The sequence below is a fragment of the Argiope bruennichi genome, chromosome 11, assembly GCF_947563725.1.
Source record: "Argiope bruennichi chromosome 11, qqArgBrue1.1, whole genome shotgun sequence".
NCBI classification, from domain to species: Eukaryota; Metazoa; Arthropoda; class Arachnida; order Araneae; family Araneidae; genus Argiope; species Argiope bruennichi.
In genome coordinates, this window is record NC_079161.1 from 49,189,438 (window position 1) to 49,211,318 (window position 21,881).

General features: G+C 29.2%; 1 long non-coding RNA gene across 1 annotated transcript; it reads left to right on the top strand.

Annotated features, from left to right (window-relative positions):
* The first annotated feature begins 2,837 nt into the window (after nucleotides 1-2,837).
* Nucleotides 2,838-12,082, top strand: LOC129957701 (uncharacterized). The gene is made up of 2 exons (XR_008782813.1): nucleotides 2,838-2,990; nucleotides 11,747-12,082. It is a non-coding gene; the product is annotated as an uncharacterized LOC129957701 (long non-coding RNA).
* The last annotated feature ends 9,799 nt before the right edge of the window (nucleotides 12,083-21,881 follow it).

A 21,881-nucleotide genomic window follows, 5' to 3' on the forward strand; every position in this document is an offset into this window, starting at 1 on the left:
CTGAATTATTAAAAGGAAATTGTGCAATCACAATCAATAAAAGTTTATAAAAAAAATCTAGACTGTAAGTAAAGCAATCAAAATTTGAAGTTAAAAATTTATATAATTTACGGGGATAATTATTTAGGACGATTTGTATCTGGCTAAGAGATATTATTTTCTACCTTGAAGTTCACTTTAAAAACTTAATATATTAATTTTTCTACTCTCACTAATAATTTTTTTTTGCTTTTTATTTTTGAAATTTTGCAGTCGATTTAAAACTAAAATACCGATGAGAAAACAGCTTGACATGGCGTCATCTGTCGGTAATGAAATGTTTTAATCGATTGTATTGTACAGACAATAAATACGCAGAGAAGAAAGCGAGTTAATATTGCGCATTTATCCAGATCTGAGCAAAAATTCAAGTCTGAAATCTCTAACATATCTGGAAGTTATTTTAAATTCGATTGCAATATTTGTATCAAACAAAGAAACAAAGGGAGTGAAAGCGAGTAAATAAAAACGTGGTAAAAGAAAAAAAAAAAATCAAAGGTTTTTTTTTTTTCCGAGTCTTTCTAAACAACGAATTTCGACTAATGCTAGCATCTTTAATTTGAATACTTCGAATATTATAATTTTAATTTCACTGGTTTTATGATTTTTTTTTAAATTGTGCAAAAATACTATCAAATTCTACTTTTTCATTGATTTGAACACAAAAACTGCAAAGAAAAAATAGTTCTAAAGTTATTTCAGTTCGCTACACTGCTAAAGTTCGTTAAATTCATAATAAATTTGTGTACAAATATTTTAAGTGAATAGTTTTTTAAATATGAAATTTTAATTTATCCAAATAATAATTAAATAAAAAATAATTCTTACTTATTAAAATAAAATTTAAAATAAGTTTGAATCATATTTCACATTTGAAATTTTATTTTTACTATCATTGTAATCAATATCTTGCTAGTGTTTGGTTCAATTACTTATCTATTAAAATTATTTTATTAGATTATTCATAAAATACTTCATTATTATTACTGTAATGATATATTTTTTTAATTATTATGACTGTAATAATTCTTTATTAAGACTTTTAAGTCAAAGATAAATTGCGAATGCTATTTTTAGCTTGAAAATTGTTATTTTTGCTCTCGTTCGGGCAATTCTTAAGCCAAATTTTTCTTTATTAAAATTTATCGATGTACTGAATTTTCAGAGATATTTTCTTTATTTTGAGTTCTTTCAATTTCTATTGAAAGCACTAATATTTTTCTAACAACTACATTACGTTTGAGATCTAATAAGCTACGTAAATGTAAAATTTTATTTATATAGGACAAGGAGTCTCTACAGACAATTATTTTCATTCATAAGCAAATCTTTTTATAATATCGTTATTTATATAATCATTAATTTAAATTTCTTACTATTATCACTATGAAACACTAATACATGAAGATAAAATATTGACAGTGGCATGGTAAAATCTTCCCCGCACTGTATTAAACACAATGATTCTAATAAAAAGACTTATGGTACACAGTAATTCGAATTTTAGCCAAATAAACATGACAAAAGTCTTTGAAAATTAATAAAAAATAGAGGTGAAAATCAGTTTATAACAGCAATTTTCATAGGATTATAAGCCATACAATTCATATGAGCTATTCTCACAATGAAGACATCAATTATCAACATGATTAATACCAGTCACGAACAATAGAAATAAATCTTTCACTTTCTTCCAAAAATTTTTCATGCTGCACTAAGAACAATCCCAAAAAATTTGTAACTATCTTTTCCTTTTTATCGAACTGTTGGAAGGAAGACAAAGTTTTATTAAGTATCAGCAATCGAAGATCATCTAGTCCATATGCAATATCGAATAAAATATCTAACATTTTAGTTATTAAAGCACGGATACGGTGCAAACGCCTTGAAAGATTCTGTGGAATTCTCCTAGGCAAATCCTTTTTAAAATTAAGGGTTTGTAAGTAAATGCGTTCAACATTTTCCCAGAGCTTGTTTGCGGGCTCATAGTCCTCCAAAAAATCAAAATAGATTTTTTTCAAAGAATTCAGTCTATCTAGCATCATATTGCACTATAATTTGAAAAGGGGGTTAGGTCAACATGTAGTTTTCCATATAGGTAAGCTTAAGTATATAATCCGAAGAAATTCGAATTTCCAATGACGTGCGCTTCAGGAAAGAATGAAATGCAAGAAAAGCAAAACATATATTCATGCTACTGAAACTGTGCTTATTTTCTGGCAATCACTAGTTTAAATAACACAAGAGAATTTAGTTCTCACATTTTCCAGAAATCCAATACGAAAGAAACATGCGTGCTTAAAAAGGATTAACAAAACACAGGTCATTTTTGCTGTTCATTTTCTCTATATCTGCGCATGCATGAGTCTTTAAGCAGCGTTCACAGGAGGTCAACTATTGCACGCAATCGAAACTCACGCCTCTTTCAAGAACATCACGTGGAACAAAAAGCAACGTTTGTCTCCTCCGGACAACTATTTACCATTGTCCCATTGCGGTCACATGCTCTTCCTGACTTAAGCATGGCCTTCTATTGCACGCAATAATTGCCTATCTTTTGCCATCCCATTACTGTATTAAGCAGCGTTCACACAAGGCCAACAATTGTACCTGATAGAAGTTCACACCTCCTTTAGGAATATCACTTGACCCATATCGGACAATGGAAATGATTGTCCCATTGGGACAATTATTAGTCAATGCCCCATTGAGGTCATGTGATCTATCTGAAGTAGGCGTAATCTTCTATTTCGCGAAATAGTTGGCCTTATGTAGATGCTGCTTTAGTGCGAACAGTTCAGACAATACAATCGGCATAATGGAAAAAAGTTGTCTCATATGGACAATTATACATCTCATGTGGACAATAATTGGGAGTATATGACCTACCTTACTAAGCTACAATAGTTGTTTTCGTGTGAACGCTGCTCTTGGCATTATATTTTTGACAGGTAAACCGATTATTCCAATATGTATATATGTGCACTTTTTTGTATTGATTTTTCAAAAAAAAATTATGTATGCTAGCTTGAGAATATTTGGGCCTTATTGTTGAGTTACTGTAAACATATTAGCATTCTTAATCGCTTTTGAAAACGTGATATTTCAGTCAATATTTTGTAATTTTTTTCAAAAAGAAAATCAATTATGAGAATCTACTTTCTTGTATTTTTAGAGTGATTTTTTTGTTTGTTTCGACATCTAAGAAAATTAAAGTATGATATCTAAAATGTTTTAAGTTCTGCAAGTCTTAAGATCTAATAAATGCGAGTACAGTCTGCACTAATTAACTTTTTTAATGAAACGATTTTTTTAAAATAATAGAGTACTAATTTACAATGTTGCAAGACTAATTATTATAGTTCTAAAGGATAAATTCGAATGAACAGATTTTATAGCGACTGTAATTATTTGACATGTCAAATGCCGATTCAATCATTCGTGGTTCTACTATTTAATTGTGCCCAAAATCTATCTAATCTGATGATTATTGCTATTTCTCAACCATAACATAGAAGTCATCTAATTAGATAGATGATTCGAATATTAAGATTGAATCATTGCATAAAACGCTACGAATGAAAAGTTTGTTAGCTAAGGGTTAAAAATTGAATTCAACGTCCTCAAGTTTTCTGTTACTCTCTGACCATGTGCTAAAGTTTATAATCGAAGTACAGTTGTTGATGTTTCGATATCTGATTCTACTTGATTTCCATCTATATGGCACTGATACACATCTCTATGATAAGATAAAATGTCCAAAAACTGTCAGCTGTGGAAAGTAAATGAAAGGGGAGATACAGCAATTTTAATGCTACCTATTTATATTATTTCGCCTCTTGAAAATACAGAAATTATTAGTTTTTATTTGTATTGCACCACTATTTATGGACGGAAATATTACTTAATTTTATATTGAATGAAAAGAACATTATATTCCTTCAATCAATATCCTGTTCTTTTATTTCATGACGTGAATAATCTATAGTTCATTTTTTTTTTACGTTGACTACAAGAGCGCATTTTAGAGCCCTGCATGGGGGCAACTTTTTTCTCGTTAATACTGTACACACACACAGAGACACAGACACACACGTATATATATATATATGTAATAGGATATATTTAAAAAGTAACCAATTTCGTGGTCATAGATTTATGTTAGAATCGTTTCGATTAAACACAGGAAAAGGAATTATTTAATTAAAAATTAAAATAACAAATAAAGCATTCACCAACAAATATATTTCATGGAATAATAAATTCTGTAACTAAGAGACAAAAATTTAAAAAAATTCATATAAATATAATTTACCAAAGGCAACACGATTATACTTAAAAATTTCAAAATAGATGTTCGTTTAAATTTTGCATTCATCCTTAAAAGTTTATAATTATTTTCAAAATAATGTCAGAAAAGAACTTTAATTTCCAGATAGATATTTAACAGAGGAGAAATATTCACTTAATCGTGACGAAATAAAAAAAATAACCACATATAAAATATTGTTATGTTTTCAGTTGAAATATTCAGAAAGCTCCAAATCCAATTAACTCTAATTTTGATAAATTATATTGCATGTTACCAATTACATTTAAATTGAAAAATTGTGAGTTCAAAATACTTAGAAAATCTCATGTTTTCAATAAAAAGACTTAAGTCTTGAGAAAAAAATAAGTATATTATTTCTTAAGATATAATATCGTCCGTAATTTCATTTTAATATTAGTTATAACAGACCATTCGTTGCTGTGGCACAGTGTTCAAATAGAAAAGGAAGAAAAGAGAAAGAGCACTGCAGGGAAGTACCACTAATTTTGTCACAAAAAACTTAAAAAAGGACTTCTGAACATTGAGATTTGCCTTATGAAGTGGTGTATGGCCATCGATACGGGAAAGGATAATTAAAGAAATCGCTACTTATACTCGCTTATTTCTTTGAAGATAATCTGTCTTGGGAAAAGACGTGAAATACCTTAAACTGATCCTAGACAATAACCTCACTTTTAGAAGCCATGTAAAAGATAGTAAAAAAGAAGTTCTGGACAAAAGTTCACCTCATTATCGCATTCATTGGTAGACGTTCCTCCCTTTCACTAAAGAATAAAATGTTATTATTTAAAAAAAGTTTTAAGACCTATCTTTACTTATGCTGCACAAATTTGGGGAATCCTATGCTAAAACCAACCGAAACAAAATTCAAGTTTTACAAAATAAAATGTTTCGTATCATTACCAATACTTCCTGGTTTATCTGAAATGATATTTTGCATAGAGATCTTAAAGCTCCAAAACTCAATGATTTCATCAAAGAACTTACAAGAAAATTTTTTAATCAACTCAAAACTCATGAAAATTGCACAATCAAGGATCAAATTAAATATGCCCACTGCAAGTGAAAATACGCCTTTCCGTACTCCAGCACTAAATGGACTTTTCTACTTAAACCTCCGTAGCCTTTTCAGAAATTTAAGTTGCGTCTAAAGAACTGCTCCACTTTATACTTTAAGCGTATATACGAAATATTTTTTCTACTCAACTGATGCACAAATGGTGCATTACTTCTGTTTTTTCCCTCAACTACAAACTACTTCAAACTGACCAGAACACTAAAGTTCTTCATGCATTTAAATCAAGTGAAGAAAACGGGCTCTACTAATGTGTTTAATTTTACCATGCTGTGAATATGTAATATTTTTTTTGTTGTTTCATTGTCAGTGTAGACATAGAGATTGTAACGATTGCCGACTCTAGAAAGTACAAAATATAATGGTCCATGTTAGAAACAAATAGTGTGTAGATCTAAATCACACATATTTAAAGATTAGCTCTGAAATTCATTGATGGCATTTAATAAAACTCTTTTGATGTTATTGAAATTATAGAAAAATGTTATGACTTAGAGTTAAAATATGTCTTTTTCGTCGTTGAATTTTTGTTGCAAATCGAATAAATTTTCATTACAAACATTTTTACCTTTTCTTATGATTTTTCAGAAATATCCAATCTTGACAAACTATATAGTTTCAAATTTCATGGGGTATTTTTTTTATAAGGGCAGTATACCTAAAACTGTCGTTAAAATACATGAGAAAAAAAGGATAAAAAAAAATAGGTTTAGTTTACAAACCAATAATAACCTACGAATATCTTTCGTGTTTGAACATTTTCTTAGAAATGTAAATGATTAAAATCAGAAAAATAAATGTATTTTATTGCGATATCCAGTAAATATCTTCCATTTCATGTTCAATTCAAAATTAATAGCTAGTATTTAAAAAAAAAGAGAATTTTCATCGTTGTTTATATATTTTTATAGCAATGAATATGATCATCTTTAAAATGTTGAGAAGCACAAAACAGAAGCAGAAAAATGGCAAGTATTGCAATCAGCTACCTTAATAATGAACGTAAATCTAATCTTAAAAATGTCAATCACCTTGTAGGTTCTCCGTACTAGAGAGTATAACTTTACACTTAAAGAGTAACGCCCCGGGGAGACACCTCGAAATGAGGATGAGATGCTTCCGCTATGGTGGTTGGATCTCGCCAACCTGGTTCGTACATAAATAGGCGGGGGATCAGGTTCCTCCCATCGATGACGGGACGTACTTCCTTTGGGAAGGGTTGTACCGTGGCTGGTGATGGCCCTTAGGACTCAACCACAGTTCCCGCCAGTGTTGCTGTTGAGGCGGTCCGGCCATTCAGTATTCTTTATCCGTGTGCCTTCGGGCGGGTCGGAGTGTCAATGATATGACTTACACTTAAAGAGTAAAGAAAAAAAAAGAATAAAGTACAAGTTTATGCAACGTTTCCTCATGTTATTTGAAATGAGCTAAAGACAGGTTTATTAAAAGCTGAATAAAGGGGGAACGGGGGGAGGGCAAAATGTGTTGGACATTGTGTGAAAAAATTTCGGAAAGACCACTTCCACTTGTTTTAATTATAAAGTGGAGTAAAAACGATTGGAGTAATATTCTTTGATATTTGGAGTAAATAAAACAAGGAGAAAAAAAAGTCGCTGAATAATTTTAATTGAAATAAGATTCGAGTAAACTGAATGTTAGTGAATAAATACGTATTATCCAAGAATAAATTAATTCACCCTGGTTAGGCGAATGTCAAGTGCTTTTAAATCCTATTTTTGCAAATAGCACTCATACTTTATGAAAGCACATGTTTGCTTATACTCAAAAATCGTTTGCTTATATACGCTTTTAAATCCTACTTTTGTAAATAGCACTCATACTGAATGTAAGCACATGTTTGCTTATACTCAAAAAGGCATATAATATCTGTCAGCATTCGTTTAAATAGTTCTTTATTTATCGTTCTGACTTGTAGAGAAATCAGAATAATTTTTTTCATCATGTATGTAAGAACTTACACGCTTGAAACCATCTTATAAACATTTTCACTGGAAAGAAAGAAAGTATTTTCTTTTAAACTTTCCCATTATTGAATGTCATAAAACTTTATTAAAATTTGTGCATCTTACCTAAAATTGGGAACTAGGAAGCAGTAATAGAATTGTTATGACTAATATCTTTATTTTGAACAATAATCAACTGGTACATACACTTAAATTACGCACGCAGCTCCACCACGAGAATATTTGGTTCACAATCAGAGCTACAATATGTTCTTCAAAATATATTTGGAGGATACTGAAGGAAATATTATTTCAGAGTTATAAGCCAATAATGACATAAAGTGTCATTATCATCCGGTGGCATTATCACCAAATTTGAATAATGGTCGCAATGTCGCTATTACGTCATCCCATCCAAATATAAACGCGTTATGTTCAACAATGCGCTTATAATTTATACAGTGCTTTAGCGTTCTGTTCCGGTTTATATTATTAGAAATAGAATTGTTATAGGTTTTTGGTGCAATAAAAAAGATTTTACTTTCAATATGTGCCCTTATTTTTTCATGTTACTGAAATTATAAAATAATAAAAGTTTATGAATGAAATATAACTCATCATGCCATTACTTCTTCACATTTTATTTTTAAAAAAACATTGTTTCCGTAAACAAATAGAATTATGTTGAATTCGGCTAATTTATTTCCTTTTTTCTTATTAGAGCCTTTTGCGATGATTTTTTTCATTACGAAGGAGAGAAAAATTGCTAGATCTGGCAAACTTTGATTTTTCTCAATCTTCTAACTTCTCAATGTATAAACTTATGACCCCCCCCCCCGAAAAAAACATTAGCGAGAATGATCTTCCAAACCTTTCTCGCTATACTCTCTAATACACTTGTCATGCCAGAGAACGCCTTGCATGGTATTGGCGTACAGTAGTTACGAAATTATAACTTTTGGCATGAATTCAGCATTTTTATTGAATAATCGTTTCATCCTTGGCGTGTGTTTTGGTGATTAATTCCTAGCATAGTATCGGAAAATTGAATTTGCGCTTTAGACATACTTTTTTCAATCGATTAAAAAGAAAAATTTGACACAAAATAACAATTTAAACTAAGTACATTTTTTGTTTCTTTTTATTTAAATGACTCCTTCATATGTAAGTAAGGTTGAAAGTTATTCATATGTAATCAGTATGTGATTCGTATCTAAATATTTCTTCCAAACCCCACCCCCTCCCAATTTTTAATCAAAAAAATCCCACAAACCCACAATAATAAAAAAAAAAATCTGCTGTGGGAACTGACACTTGATCTTCCAAATATAGTGGTGATTAATTTTTTTTCCCAAGCTGAACTAAAATTTCTTGATATTGTAACGAAATTTGTTTTAACTTGAACCTGTCTGAATGGCTCAATGTTGATATGATATTGCCGCATTGAAAAGAGACAGTCGACTCTCTATGGCCGAATGGTCATAGCATTAGTTCGAATCCCGCTAGAGACAATGCGATTTACAGTTTGTGTAAATATTTAATTCCTTGATTTTGTGTTTCCCTTTATTTCATGTTTCAGGAGATTCTGGACATTTCTTTAGTTTAACAGACAAGTGTTCTGGACTTTTCTTACTGTCTCCAGAAAAGTATTCTGGAACTTTCCTTGCTAGTATAAAAGCAGAAGATCTGTCGGTCACTGTGTTCAGAGTTCAGTTAATAAATTGGTTTTCTTCTACTTCTTGTGTGTATCATTGAGTTCTATAATAAAGTATCTACGTGACAATATGAACTGAAAGCAACAGTTGGCAAGTTCATATCTGACCTCAGGCCAGTTGCCTAAAAATCATTTTGTTACTGATTTACCTTCTGTTATTTCTCATTTGTTCTGGAATATTCTTATAATTTCTGTACTTTCTAAATCTGGAAGATTCGAGTCATTTCGTCTTGTGGATAAAAACAGATGCAAGGTTTAGTTCCTTGAATAATATCTCGAGTTGAGATTAGTGACTGATATCTCTGACTTTAGTTAATTAAGTTTGAGTTGCGCAACTTTAGTTTTAACACGGTGTATTTACGCTAACTTGATCTACGCGACAATATTTGCGTTCGTCTAGAATAGAAACAAGTCCCTGCCCGAATTGGGCAACCTCCGGTCCTTGCTGTTGCTATCAAATGCGTGGCTGAAGTTGAATGAGTGAGTGAGTTGGATTGATAGGACGCCTTGTCCATGCTGGGGCTTATCCCCAGTAATGATGTTACTGGCATACAACCTTTTTTCATTATGGTGCAGCGACCCTCCTCGTTGACGTCTTGGATAGAACTGAGTCTTGATGGTGTCTTCTTCCTCCAACCTGATTATAAATTAACTATTAGACTTCAGGACACAATGAAAACAATTTGCGGCACCAGCATCGCGAAGTGGTGCTGCCCCGCGGTCGACTCTGCTTGGAAACCAGATCTAAGTTGTTTGATCATGAGTCGACGGTGTCTGGACTGAGCGGCCTTCAGTACCACCTTTTAAAGGTGATGTATTGTAATTTATGTTTTTTTAATTTACTTTTATTTAATTAATTTTACTGTTCTGTAATTTATTTTTGTTCGAGCCCAACAAAACTTTCCTGATATTTGCATTAATAATTATATTATTAAAGACGGGAGTTTTATCACAACGCTTTTATAATGAAAGAACACGAATATTTTGGCTGTATTAATCATTAATTACAAAATATTAATACAAAAAAGCTTAGAAAAAGATAGACAGAAAAAGAAGCGTTAAATTAATTTGGAGTTTGAGGGGGGGGGGTGATTTAATTCGGATATTCGAAGGTAATTACTCAATAAACCCATCAATATTCATAATATATATTCTTTTCGTCTTTGGTAGACAAAACAATATATTTTAGATATAAAAAAAATCATCGCATGCATTAAAAGGGAATTTCTATTTGCTTAGGAAATACCTCAAAATCTCTGGAAGTTTTCTAAATACTTAAATTATCATGTCTCTTAAATTTTCTATAAACATTTGTAAAAAGTTTCTCTATTCGAAAGACATTTAAAATTATATTCTGATCAAAGAAAGGCGAAAAATGTTGCCATTTTTTATTTGTAGCAGCAGTAGCCACAATAAGACCGATGCATTTTCTAATACGGTTTGCACTTCATATTTGTATAGTAACATGCTTTTTCTGCTCTTCTTTAAATACAGGATGCTTCAAAATTTATTCTTCGAGTTCTATTTTCCTATGCAGTATTTGGTTTATGTATATATATGACCTGCATATGTTTCAATTATTTATATATTTAATTTCTGAATGTCTGCAAGTATCACAAATTATCAATAAACATTCCACTTTTGTTACACAGCTTGCATTAAGTCGGTAACAAAAATGTTGACAAAATTAGTAGACAGCGAGTCACTTGACCGATGACAGTTGAGGTTTGTATAGCCAGAATTGTTCGAAATATTTAATGAAAAATTATATTAAATCTTAGCTAATATTTATATTGCACTTTATGGTGACATGGTAGTAAAGAAAGAAACAAAGATTTAATTAACATCAAATTAACAGAAAATAAGTTTTAAAAAATATTATTTGTTAATTCTTTTTGTAGACACGTCGTTTACGGCAACACTAAGGAATGTCTTTCCCGTTTCTTTACTACTTCGAGTAAGGGAAATTTTTCGTCTTTCTGTTAGCAATAATTCGAATACTTAAGCAATACACATTTTACACTATTTTTTTTCTTCCAAAAACTGTAATGAGATACCCAGCAATAACAGATGAAGAAAAAATGCAAAGACATATTTAATGGTTTTAAAAAGAGTTTTTATTTATTTTTTTAAAATTAAATCTTCTAATTATTCATTCCAGACGTGAAAGGTAAAACTGTATATATATATATATATATATCTTTTCCTTGATGTGGAAATTGGTTATCTTTACATTTCATTTCATTTTAATAAATTTTTAAGTTCTACTTTCAGTTATTTCAAGTGCCTTCATTTTTAATTTACAATTATTTTTTTGTAAGCATCATAGACTTCTGAAATTAAACTGTTAGAATTAACTGACGATTGATTTGATAAGTAAGAATCAAATTTAGTCAATTAATTTTAATTAAACTTTGCCAATAATAAAATATTCACAGGTGTGCGAAATTTGAAAATTTTTAAGTACACATTTATTTATACTTTCACTCCTTCAAGCATGTAAATAAGTTAAACAAAATTCTTTAAAAATGAAGTGAATCATTCATCATATTTTTTCGAAATTTTGAATGTAACGATTTAAAAAAAATTTATTTCTATATTTGCAATTTGCTCTCTTTTAGAAATTCTATGTGTGTGGGAAATCAATGAAATGACAGCACTAAAGAAGAAGCTTATTACCTGCATAGTTCTCTTGACAATATAATGTCAAAGCTATTTCTGCTACGTCAGAGAGACGTGTTTCCTGTCAGTTCTGCTCCCTGGAAGGAGTGGCGCCTTAGTCTGCATCAACATGTTATATGGCACTTGAAAGAACTGAAAGCAGAATTTTATATTTTTCTATCAATATCTATGATAGTAAAACCTATGTTTCTACTACCTCTTCACATTTGACCCTTTCTATTTGATTCAACTTGTAATTTCTGATTGATTACTTTCATTAAACATACATGCATGTATGTATATATGTTTTGAATTCTTTTGAGTCGTGTCTATACCAGTGAAATATATATGTAAAAGGCATTAAAATTCCAGCAAAAATACAAGTAGATGTTTCTTGTTAGAACCATCCTATACGGTTTATTATTTTGTAAACACGCTATTGCGCTGTTATAATTCCATGAAATAGTCTGTCAAAAAGGTATTGGGACACATTACAATACATATTTTTATCGTAATATTTTACTTAAATATACAAATGAAACCAAAACAAAGAAATAAATATTGTTTTGATTATATATAGATTATAATAATTTAAATAAAATCATAATCATGCAATTATTGTTATAATTGAAAATAAAAGAAATGAAGTAGAAACGTGTGCTTAAAAAGTATTTGGACACTTTCCAATAAATTAAGAAAAACAATGCAAACTTAAAGGTTAATATCTTGTTGTGCCGTCCTTGCTTTTTATGACTTGACTCAGTGTTTTTGACAAATAATTCCACACATGCTCTTATTATTATGTTTTTGATAAATAATTTTTCTGCAAATAATTCTACGCATGCTGTTATTATTATGTTTTTGATAAATAATTTTTCTGCAAATAATTCTACACATGCTCAATAGGATTAATGCTTGGACTTTCTGCATGAGTCTTAAGAATAGTGGTAGAGGAACAGTTAACAAACAGTCTTAATAATTAAGACAGTGGTAGAGGAAACATAATTTGCAAATATCATTTTTTGAATGACTATATGACTTTTAGTTCTTTCCATGAATACTTATGGTAATTGGAACTACACTTGCAACTAATTCCTTCAGCTCTATACCTAAGTTGTGGCAGATTGCATTATTCTTTGAAAAGGAAAACGCTAATTTTTCAATGATAAAAAAATTTAAAAAATGTGTCTTAAATCGGATATTTAAATATAAACTTCCACTTCAATTTTTCAACCGTTATCATTAATATATTCTTTTTTCTCAAAACATTGCAAATAACTGATTGGATCAAATATTTATCTCAATGAAATTTTCCTTTTTAAACCTTCTCTCCACTTTTAAAAAGTTTTTTAAGGATCAGTTTTTAATAAATAGGTTTATAAATTGATTTTCAAAATCTGTTTATTTAATTTACCAAAATTAATATAACCAAATATTACTAAATATGTTTGAAGAATTATGTCAAACAATCAAAATAGTTGGTATAAAAAGCGAAGAAATCAAATTTATTATTTTTTTTTCTTTTGGAATTAAAATAGAATTTTAAAATATCTCATAATTAGCTACAGCAATGTGTATTCGACTACCTTTTTTTTAGGTAGGCGAATCGATTCGTGTTTTGGTGTATTTTTCGTTTCATTAGTGGTGACATATTGCATTATGTTCTAAAATGAAATTTATTTTTCAATTATTAAGAATCTAAAATTGTGTCCTAAATCAGAGACTTAAATAAAACTTCTTCAATTTTTGAAACATTATTACTGATATATCCTTTCTTAAAAGCCATTGTAAATATAGGAGCCGATCGAATGCTTCATTGATTCAAACTTGTCATTTCGAACTTTCTCTCCACTTTTTAATAGTGTATTAATGATGAATTTGTAATAAATAATTCTATTAATAAATTTTCAACATTATTCCCTTTAATTTTCCAATATTAATTTAATGAAATATTAATGAACATGCTTGAAGAATGATCTCGCAACATCAGAATAGTTTTAGGAAATAGAAAAAAGGGGGGGGGATTTTTTAATATTTTTTTTCTTTTGTAGTGGTAATACGATTTCGAGAATTCTCATCATTTGCAATAATTAAAAAGTTTCCAATTACATTTTTTAAATAGATCAACAGCTAACCAGGCAGGAAAATATTTAGGTTTAGACCATATTTCTTTAAACAAGGTAAAAATTAATTCAGATATAAAGCTTCGGAGATTAAGGACCATCGAGTCCAGGTGCTCCGCCAAAACAATCATCACATCGTCAGCATTTTTTTTAATGAAACCTTTCCTTGTTTCATGTCTTTTAGCCACCATTTGACAGTGAAATGCTTGGAAACTATTCCAAATTCTGTGCGAGTCTTAATCATCTTTTTATAAATAACAATTTACATTTATGCGTATATTTTTTAAATAAATATAAGAATATAAATTCCTACATTCTTTATATTCTTATATTCATAGTCATTACATCCATTTAATCTATTATAGAATTTAAATATTATAATATTTAAATAATATATATATGCGCGAGAAGCTGTATGTCAGAATTTCCATCGTTTATCGTTTGATCCACATAGAAATGAAATTCTTCTACTTTTCGTTTCTGATAAGTATCACGACATTTTTTACATAATCATCTGTTTAGAAATATCATAATATCGAACAAATTTTTTTTTTATTGTTTATGGAACAGAAATTTTTTTAACAATTATCATAAATTTACGTGTTTTACACAGTTAATTTTAGGCTAAGATTTATTTTATGAAATAGGCCTTATTTTAACAGGAATTCTTTGTACATTGGGCTTACGACTTTTGCTTTGTAATTTAGATTAGAAATTACTTAAGGAAGCGTTTAACTTGAAGATTTTACTCATTCAATTCTTCATTAAAAAAATGAAATGAATTTAGACAGACGGAAAAAAGTTGAATTTTCATTTCACATTTTTTTTACATTTCAGTTTTTAACACAAATAATTATAATGTAATGAAATCTTATAGCATACATTCATATAACAGTATTTTCAAAATAAATGTCAAATCTAGAAAAAATTATTTATTTAAAAAAACTAATTCCATAACTCTTTTATGTTTTATAATTGTAAATGAAATGAATTTTTTGCGAAATATTTTTCAAAACCCAATTTTTATTAAGAAGTACTTTTATAAATATAAAAATCTTGCATCTAAGATATAAAACAAGGAATAATATTATAATTGTAATGTTCATTAACCTGAACCAGTTAATTCTCGTTCCTAGTTCATAACAAATAAGTTTTCTCAATTTCGTAAGTTATTTAGCAATTACCTAATAATTTCGTATTTAACATCAACATTCTAATAGATGATTTAATATAAGGGGACAAATACAATAATGTTGAGAGGTTGAGTAAGCGACAAATTGCTGTTGATCCAAGCTTCAATTATAATTTATTTATAAATATCATGAGACTAAATTATTAGCCACAAAATTTATTTCCTTTAAAAAAGTATTTTTCTAAATTCATAAAAGTTTATTTCATTTGAAAGCTATTTAAAATATTAAAAAAAAACTTTGAGATATGAAAATTTTACCACTCAGTTAATTTATTTATCATTCCTAATAATATCTATAAACTGAAGGAGTGGGAATAGTAATGAATCAAAATTACATAATTATTTTTTTTATAATTCTTTCCATTGTTTAAATTTTATATATCGTAAAAATTGAAGAAAATCAGGGGAAAAGGTGCTTGAATGAATTATTTAAATAATATGATGATTTTTTTCAAATATTTTTGTGTTATATCCTCAAAATTCAGAGAATACATTTCACACGATACTATCACCGGAAAAATTGAATCTGAACTGAATTTGATAACTGCGGAATATTTTAACAACGAATTTTGTCTGTTTATTAAAAACTAAGACGATGTAGAAAAAGAAATTAACAAGAACTATCACAATAAGTTTCCACTTAGAATATATCTTAAAACATAGATGTAAAATTAAATTAATGCTAACGCTTTTCATTGTCATGAGCACATCTAAATTATAAATGTTTCACTTTGGAGTTTTCAAAACTAGAAGTTAATGTTATGCCTATCACACACAACATAAAGTTTTTCGTTTTTAATATCCTAATTCCACAACAAGTCATCTGCCTAAAATGTTTGTGCATCCGTCCTAAATTTCACAAAGGCCCTGATGCGGACGACAATGAATTGTTTTCAGGGGACATTTTTTCTTTGAAAACTTGTTCATTAATTCCATCATCCACGAACAGAAAAGTCGTCAGAAAATAGAAAGAAATAACAAACAGAAGTGCTTCATTGAAACACAATCCCGTATTCTCTCATAGGTGTGATCTATTTCCTACTTAAGCATAATACTACGGATCTTGGTCAAAGCCATCAACATGAAGAGTGCTCAGATTTTTATTTTAAGAGTAATTTGCCCTACTATTGGCCGATTGAAACTAAAAATTTGATAGATAACTACAATTTTACAGATCACATAACTGAAAATTCATTTATTTAAACTGTTATGTTTTATCACATTCATACACGTGCGAAAAATGTCGACTAACAAGCGATCAAAATTAGAAAAATGTTTATAATTTAGACTCTAAAGCTCATCTGATCCTTTTTAGAATACTCTTTGACTGACTTATCTGATCCTCTTTTCGAGGTCCCCCCCAGGGGGGTTTCTAGAGATCTTGTATTCATATGCATTCCGAAGTGCATTCCAACAGGAACAATGACTTGAAGAATCTGGTAGAAAACTATTTGCAAATCTTAACTGTAAGCAATAATTTTATGTACCAAATTTTACTCGGAAACGGTTGTACATTTTCTGGATATCGTAGTCAATTGTATTCAGAATGCCAGATATCTTGAGAATAGATTTCGATTAAAATTTCATATAAATCAACAAAAGTGATGTATATTCAAAAATTCATCAGTCTAGCTCAAGTATTGATTAATTATTCGTAGGAACATCGGCATCATTTCAGAAATTCAGTATCTTTCGAACTGAGATATGCGTAAAATGTGGAGATTCACTTAAATCTCGAATTCAAATTTTTTGACGATTATTATGTTAACAAAGTATTAAAGTATAAAGGAAACATAATTTCTGTTTCCATCTTTTCCATCTACATAAAAACTTAGTTTTCACACACTCCGTCCAACCTCCCTCAAATCGGCAATTTTCCATCAAAAAATGACTGACGTGAATCTCTCATTTTGAAAATATGTTCTTTTAAAGTATATGATATAGGCATTAACAAAGAGTTTTGAAGAGTCAACTCTCTTAATGTATTTTTTTTTTCTTTCTAAAAATAAGATTTCTCCCGTAATCGCCTTACCACGGGACGTTGAAACAGCTGGGCTCCTAATGATCAGGGAGGAAAAACTTCAGTTCTTTTATTCTAACTTGTTTTCATCTAAAATGGAAAGAGTTTGCAGCGGAAGAAAGAAATTTTTTGCTCCAAAAAAAAAAAAAAGGAATATACTTATATACTTATTAGGATATTACTTCATATACTTTTTGAGTATCTGTAGTTCGAAATTGCATGAATTCAGATATGACATAATATTTTAATACGCAAAGTAATAAAATGCATAATATGAAAATTTTGCCAAGAAAACAATAAGAAATGTTAGGAGAAACAAAATATTGCTCCGCAAAGAAAGTGCATCTTTAGTGCACTAATTCTGTGATAAATTGACAAATAGTTTGAAAAATGTGGAAGACAATTTTCCTTCCAATGGAGGTATGAGGTCAAGTAGGTGTCATATAATTTTGATGTTAGCAGCAATTACATAACACCTACTTTATTTCATACAATGATGGAATTATTGTTTAATTCAACCAAGTTACGTTTTTAAAGTTTTAAGAAACGTCTTTCTGTAGAATAACTTAGTTTTATACCAGATAAGGCATATTAAGAAAGTTTTAAATCTTTTTGAGATGATTAATCATTTTTCTTCAAAAATTCTTCTTCAAAGAAACTGGAAATAGTTGAGCATTAATATGAGAAGTACGGGGGGGGAGAGGGGGGAAGAAACAAAGAATTTAGCATTTTCGACTTATCCATTATTCATTAACGTTTTCTCATATAAGAAGATAAAATACAGCAACTGTCAAAAAATTTGGAATTTTATTAAAAAGATGGAGAATTCCACACTTTACACTTACTTGACTCCTAAAAATATAGTTTTGCAATAATATCTGTCTATCTGTGACGAAGTCTGTCTCTCTATCAAGTAGAAGAAGAGAAAGTAATGCGTTAGAGTTTGCTTCATAGATGATTCGAGAAAATTCGCATTCTCGATAAAAATTCGAGTTTGCTTCATAGAGGAAGATTTTTGTTGAATATCGCAGCTTCAGACCACCCTAAACTATAAAAATTTATTTTTTGAATCTGTTTGTTTATGAAAATAACCACTGAAAAATGGCATGCACTCGATGGATGAAATTAGATTATGGTTTTTGAAACAAATTTGTGGATATCTGATAAATTCTGAACGAAATCCATTGACAAGAAGTCTGTTTGTTTGTCCGCTCAAGTGCAGTTAAAAATAACAACTACAAAAACGGAAAGAACTATTTGGAAGAAATTTGATACAAATGATTTCCATCTAAAATGTGACTGTGTATCAAAATTATCAAAATATGAATCAAATCTGCCATGGGTTTGAGCCTCTGTTTGCATGTTTTTCATATGAAAAGAAATGCAATAATTAAAAAAAAAACCTAACATATTAGATAAATAGATTTGAGTCCATAAGTTTAAATTTTGAATTGTATCTTTGTATTAAATTTTTAATAAAATCCTGTAAAAAGTCAACACAAATCGGTTACCCCTCCCCTCCATACCCCTCCCCCCCCAATCGGCAGTTCTCTATCAACAATTGACTGACGTGAAGTTTTCCGCCTCTCACATCAAAAATCTTTTCTTTTAGGCATTAGCAAAGAGTTTTGAAAAATGAATTCCCTTTACCTACTTTTTTTTCCTCCTAAAAATAAGATTTCTCCCGTAATCGTCCTACCACGTGACTTTGAAACAGCTGGGCTCCAAATAATCAGGAGAGAAAAACTTCAATTGTTTTATTCTAACTTTTTTTCGTCTGAAATGGAAAGTGTTTACAGCTGAAGACAAAAAATTTTATGTTCCAGTAAAAAGGAAAATTTTACTACATATGCTTATGGAGTGTCTATAGTTAGAAGTTGCACATATTCAAATTCGACGAAATATTTTAATATGCAAATAATTTAAATATACTATATGTGATTTATGACAATTAAAAATAAGAAATACTAAGAAAAACATAATATTGCTCCATAAAAAGAGTACGTCTTTAGTGCACTAATGATGTAATAAATGAAATTGATTAAAACTTTAAATCTTTCCTTTTTTCCTTCCAAAGTATTGTGATATTAACAACAATTATAATTACTCCTACTTTATTTCATACAGTTAAATTCATCCAAATAAAGTTTTTTTTTTAAAGTTTTAGAGAAAATTATTTCCGTAGAACAACTTAGTTTCAATCCAGAGAAGACACATTTAAAAAGTTTTAAATCTTTTTGTGAAGATTAATCATTTATCTTCAAAAATTCTTAGTAAAAAATCTAAAAATAATTTAACATTATTCTGAGAAGAAAAGAAAGAAAAGAAAAGAAAAAAGAATTTTGCAATACCAACTTTAAGTACTTTATTCATAATGCATTAGCATTTTAGTATATACAAAGAAGATAAAATTTTGCAACTGTAAAAAAATTTGTATTTTTCAGATAAGCTGAGATATACATACTTTATCCTAAAAATGCACTTTGGACTATAAAAATTCGGTTTCGAAATAATAAATATCTGTCTGAGGCGATGACTGTCTGTCATTCGAATGCGAAAAAGAAAATATTGTACCTATAAAAAAATTCGAATTTTTCTTCGTTGAAGGAAGATTTTATTGAATCTTAATGCTTCAGACCTCCTTGAATTCTAAAAATATAATTTTAGAACAATATCTCTTTGTCAATGAATATATGCTTATAGAGTGTCCGTAGTTAAAAGTTGTTCGAATTCAAATTCGACGAAATATTTCAATATGCAAATAATTTAAATGTACAATACGAGAATTACGTCAAGAAAGAATAAAATAAGAAATACTAAAAAAAGGATGTATTGCACCGTAAAAAAGAGTGCATCTTTTTGTGCACTAATTCTATGATAAATGAAATTGGAAAAAAAAAAAACGTTTATGTCTGTACATATTTTCTTGGTAGTATATTCCATACCGTAATATATTCCATAGTAATGTTACTACACCTACATTACATAGGTTTACAACACCTACTTTATTTCATTCATTAATGGAATAGTTACTCCATATATCCAAGGTAAGTGTTTTAAGTTTTAGGAATATTCTTTCTATAAAATAACTTAGTTTCAACACAGAGAGGAAACATTAAAAAGTTTTAAATCTTTTGGAGATGATTAATCATTCTTCCTCAAAAATTTATCTTCAAAGAAACTAGAAACAGCTTAACATTATTATGGAGAGAAATAAAATGAAAGAAAAAATAGTATTAACGTCGTTAAGTATTTTATACATATTCATCAACAGTCTTTCATGTATAAAAAATAAGAAAATTCTGGATTTTTGTTTATTCCTTCAGATTCTTTAAAATCCGTCCAATTACCTTGATATTCATTGTCTGCACTCTCCATTACGGTGTTTATTTTACAACGTGTTTTTCCTCTATTAAAATATATATTGGACAGACCAATGCTTACACTAAATGCTTATAAGAATGAAATTCCACTGACTATCAACAATTTGATCGTGATTTATATCAACAAATTCTAAAGGTAGGCAATATGTGATAGTCATCTTTGATATTAATATAAGTGACAAAAGTGCCGTCAGATTCAATACACTAGAAATTTTAAATCAAATTTATTATCATATTCAACAGTAACTTGAGTCGCATGGCGAGAGTAGCTCGCCATCTTGCTGTATGGCAACAAAATTCAATGACGAGCTATACTCGTCATTTTACTGGAAGGAGTTAAAATTAGGAGGTCTGTCGCAAAATTGCCCTAGTGTTTCTTTAAAACGGAGCGTTAATGTAACAACTAAATTACAAACAAAATCCATTTTACATTAAATAATGAAGAAAGTGCATAAATTAAATTAAATTTGTAAATAAAGACAAAAAAACGAGACAAAATAAAAAAAAAATATGAGACTTTATATTCTACAATGTGAAAGATGATATTATTGAAGTTCGGTCTTTACGATAATTGATTGAAGAAGAAATTTCCTTCAGTTTTCTCTCCTAGAAATTCAATGGAGGACGCTAAATGTATGCAAAACCAATTGGTTCCGATAAATATCTTCGTCTGTAACTTAATTTATTCAGATTATTGAAATCTAAATTTTTCAAGGACCATTTGAATAAATCTTTTATTTTTATAATTTGATAGGAAATGAAAAATTTGTTTGACTTTTTCCTCTTCAAAAAGAAAGACAAGGGTTAATCTTGTATAATATTTGATTAAGGGTTCTGGATTCTGTTTGTTTCCGCAGTAAAAACGAAGATTCTAAGTTACAGAATTCTAATTCCTTATTCTTTCAGACGATAAAATCGAAGCAAACTTTTTAAATCTTCAGCGAATATTTACACTATTACTCTTTTATTTTCATGAATTGGTACTGAAGAAAAATGTCTGCTTTTTTCCCCAGAAAAAATAAGGAATCAAGAAAAATTGGTTAAATTTAAAGACACTAGGGCTATTTTGGGACTGACCTCTTAATTTTGAACCGTGGTCAGATGAAAAGAATGACATCTTCTTTCCCACAGGAAGAAAATTTGGATAGTACTTGAGCGGTACTTCTGGATTCTTTTGTGGGTCCGGTTGAATGACATTAAAAACAAGGATTCTAAGTTACAGTATTTTGAGCCCCGAATTTTCTGAGTATAAAACCGAAGCATACTTTTTAAAACTGAAATTTTCTACGAATATTTAAACTATGATTCTTTTATTTTCATGAATTGGTACGGAAGAAATATTTTCGATTTTTTTCCCTCGGTAAAAAAAAGGCAGGA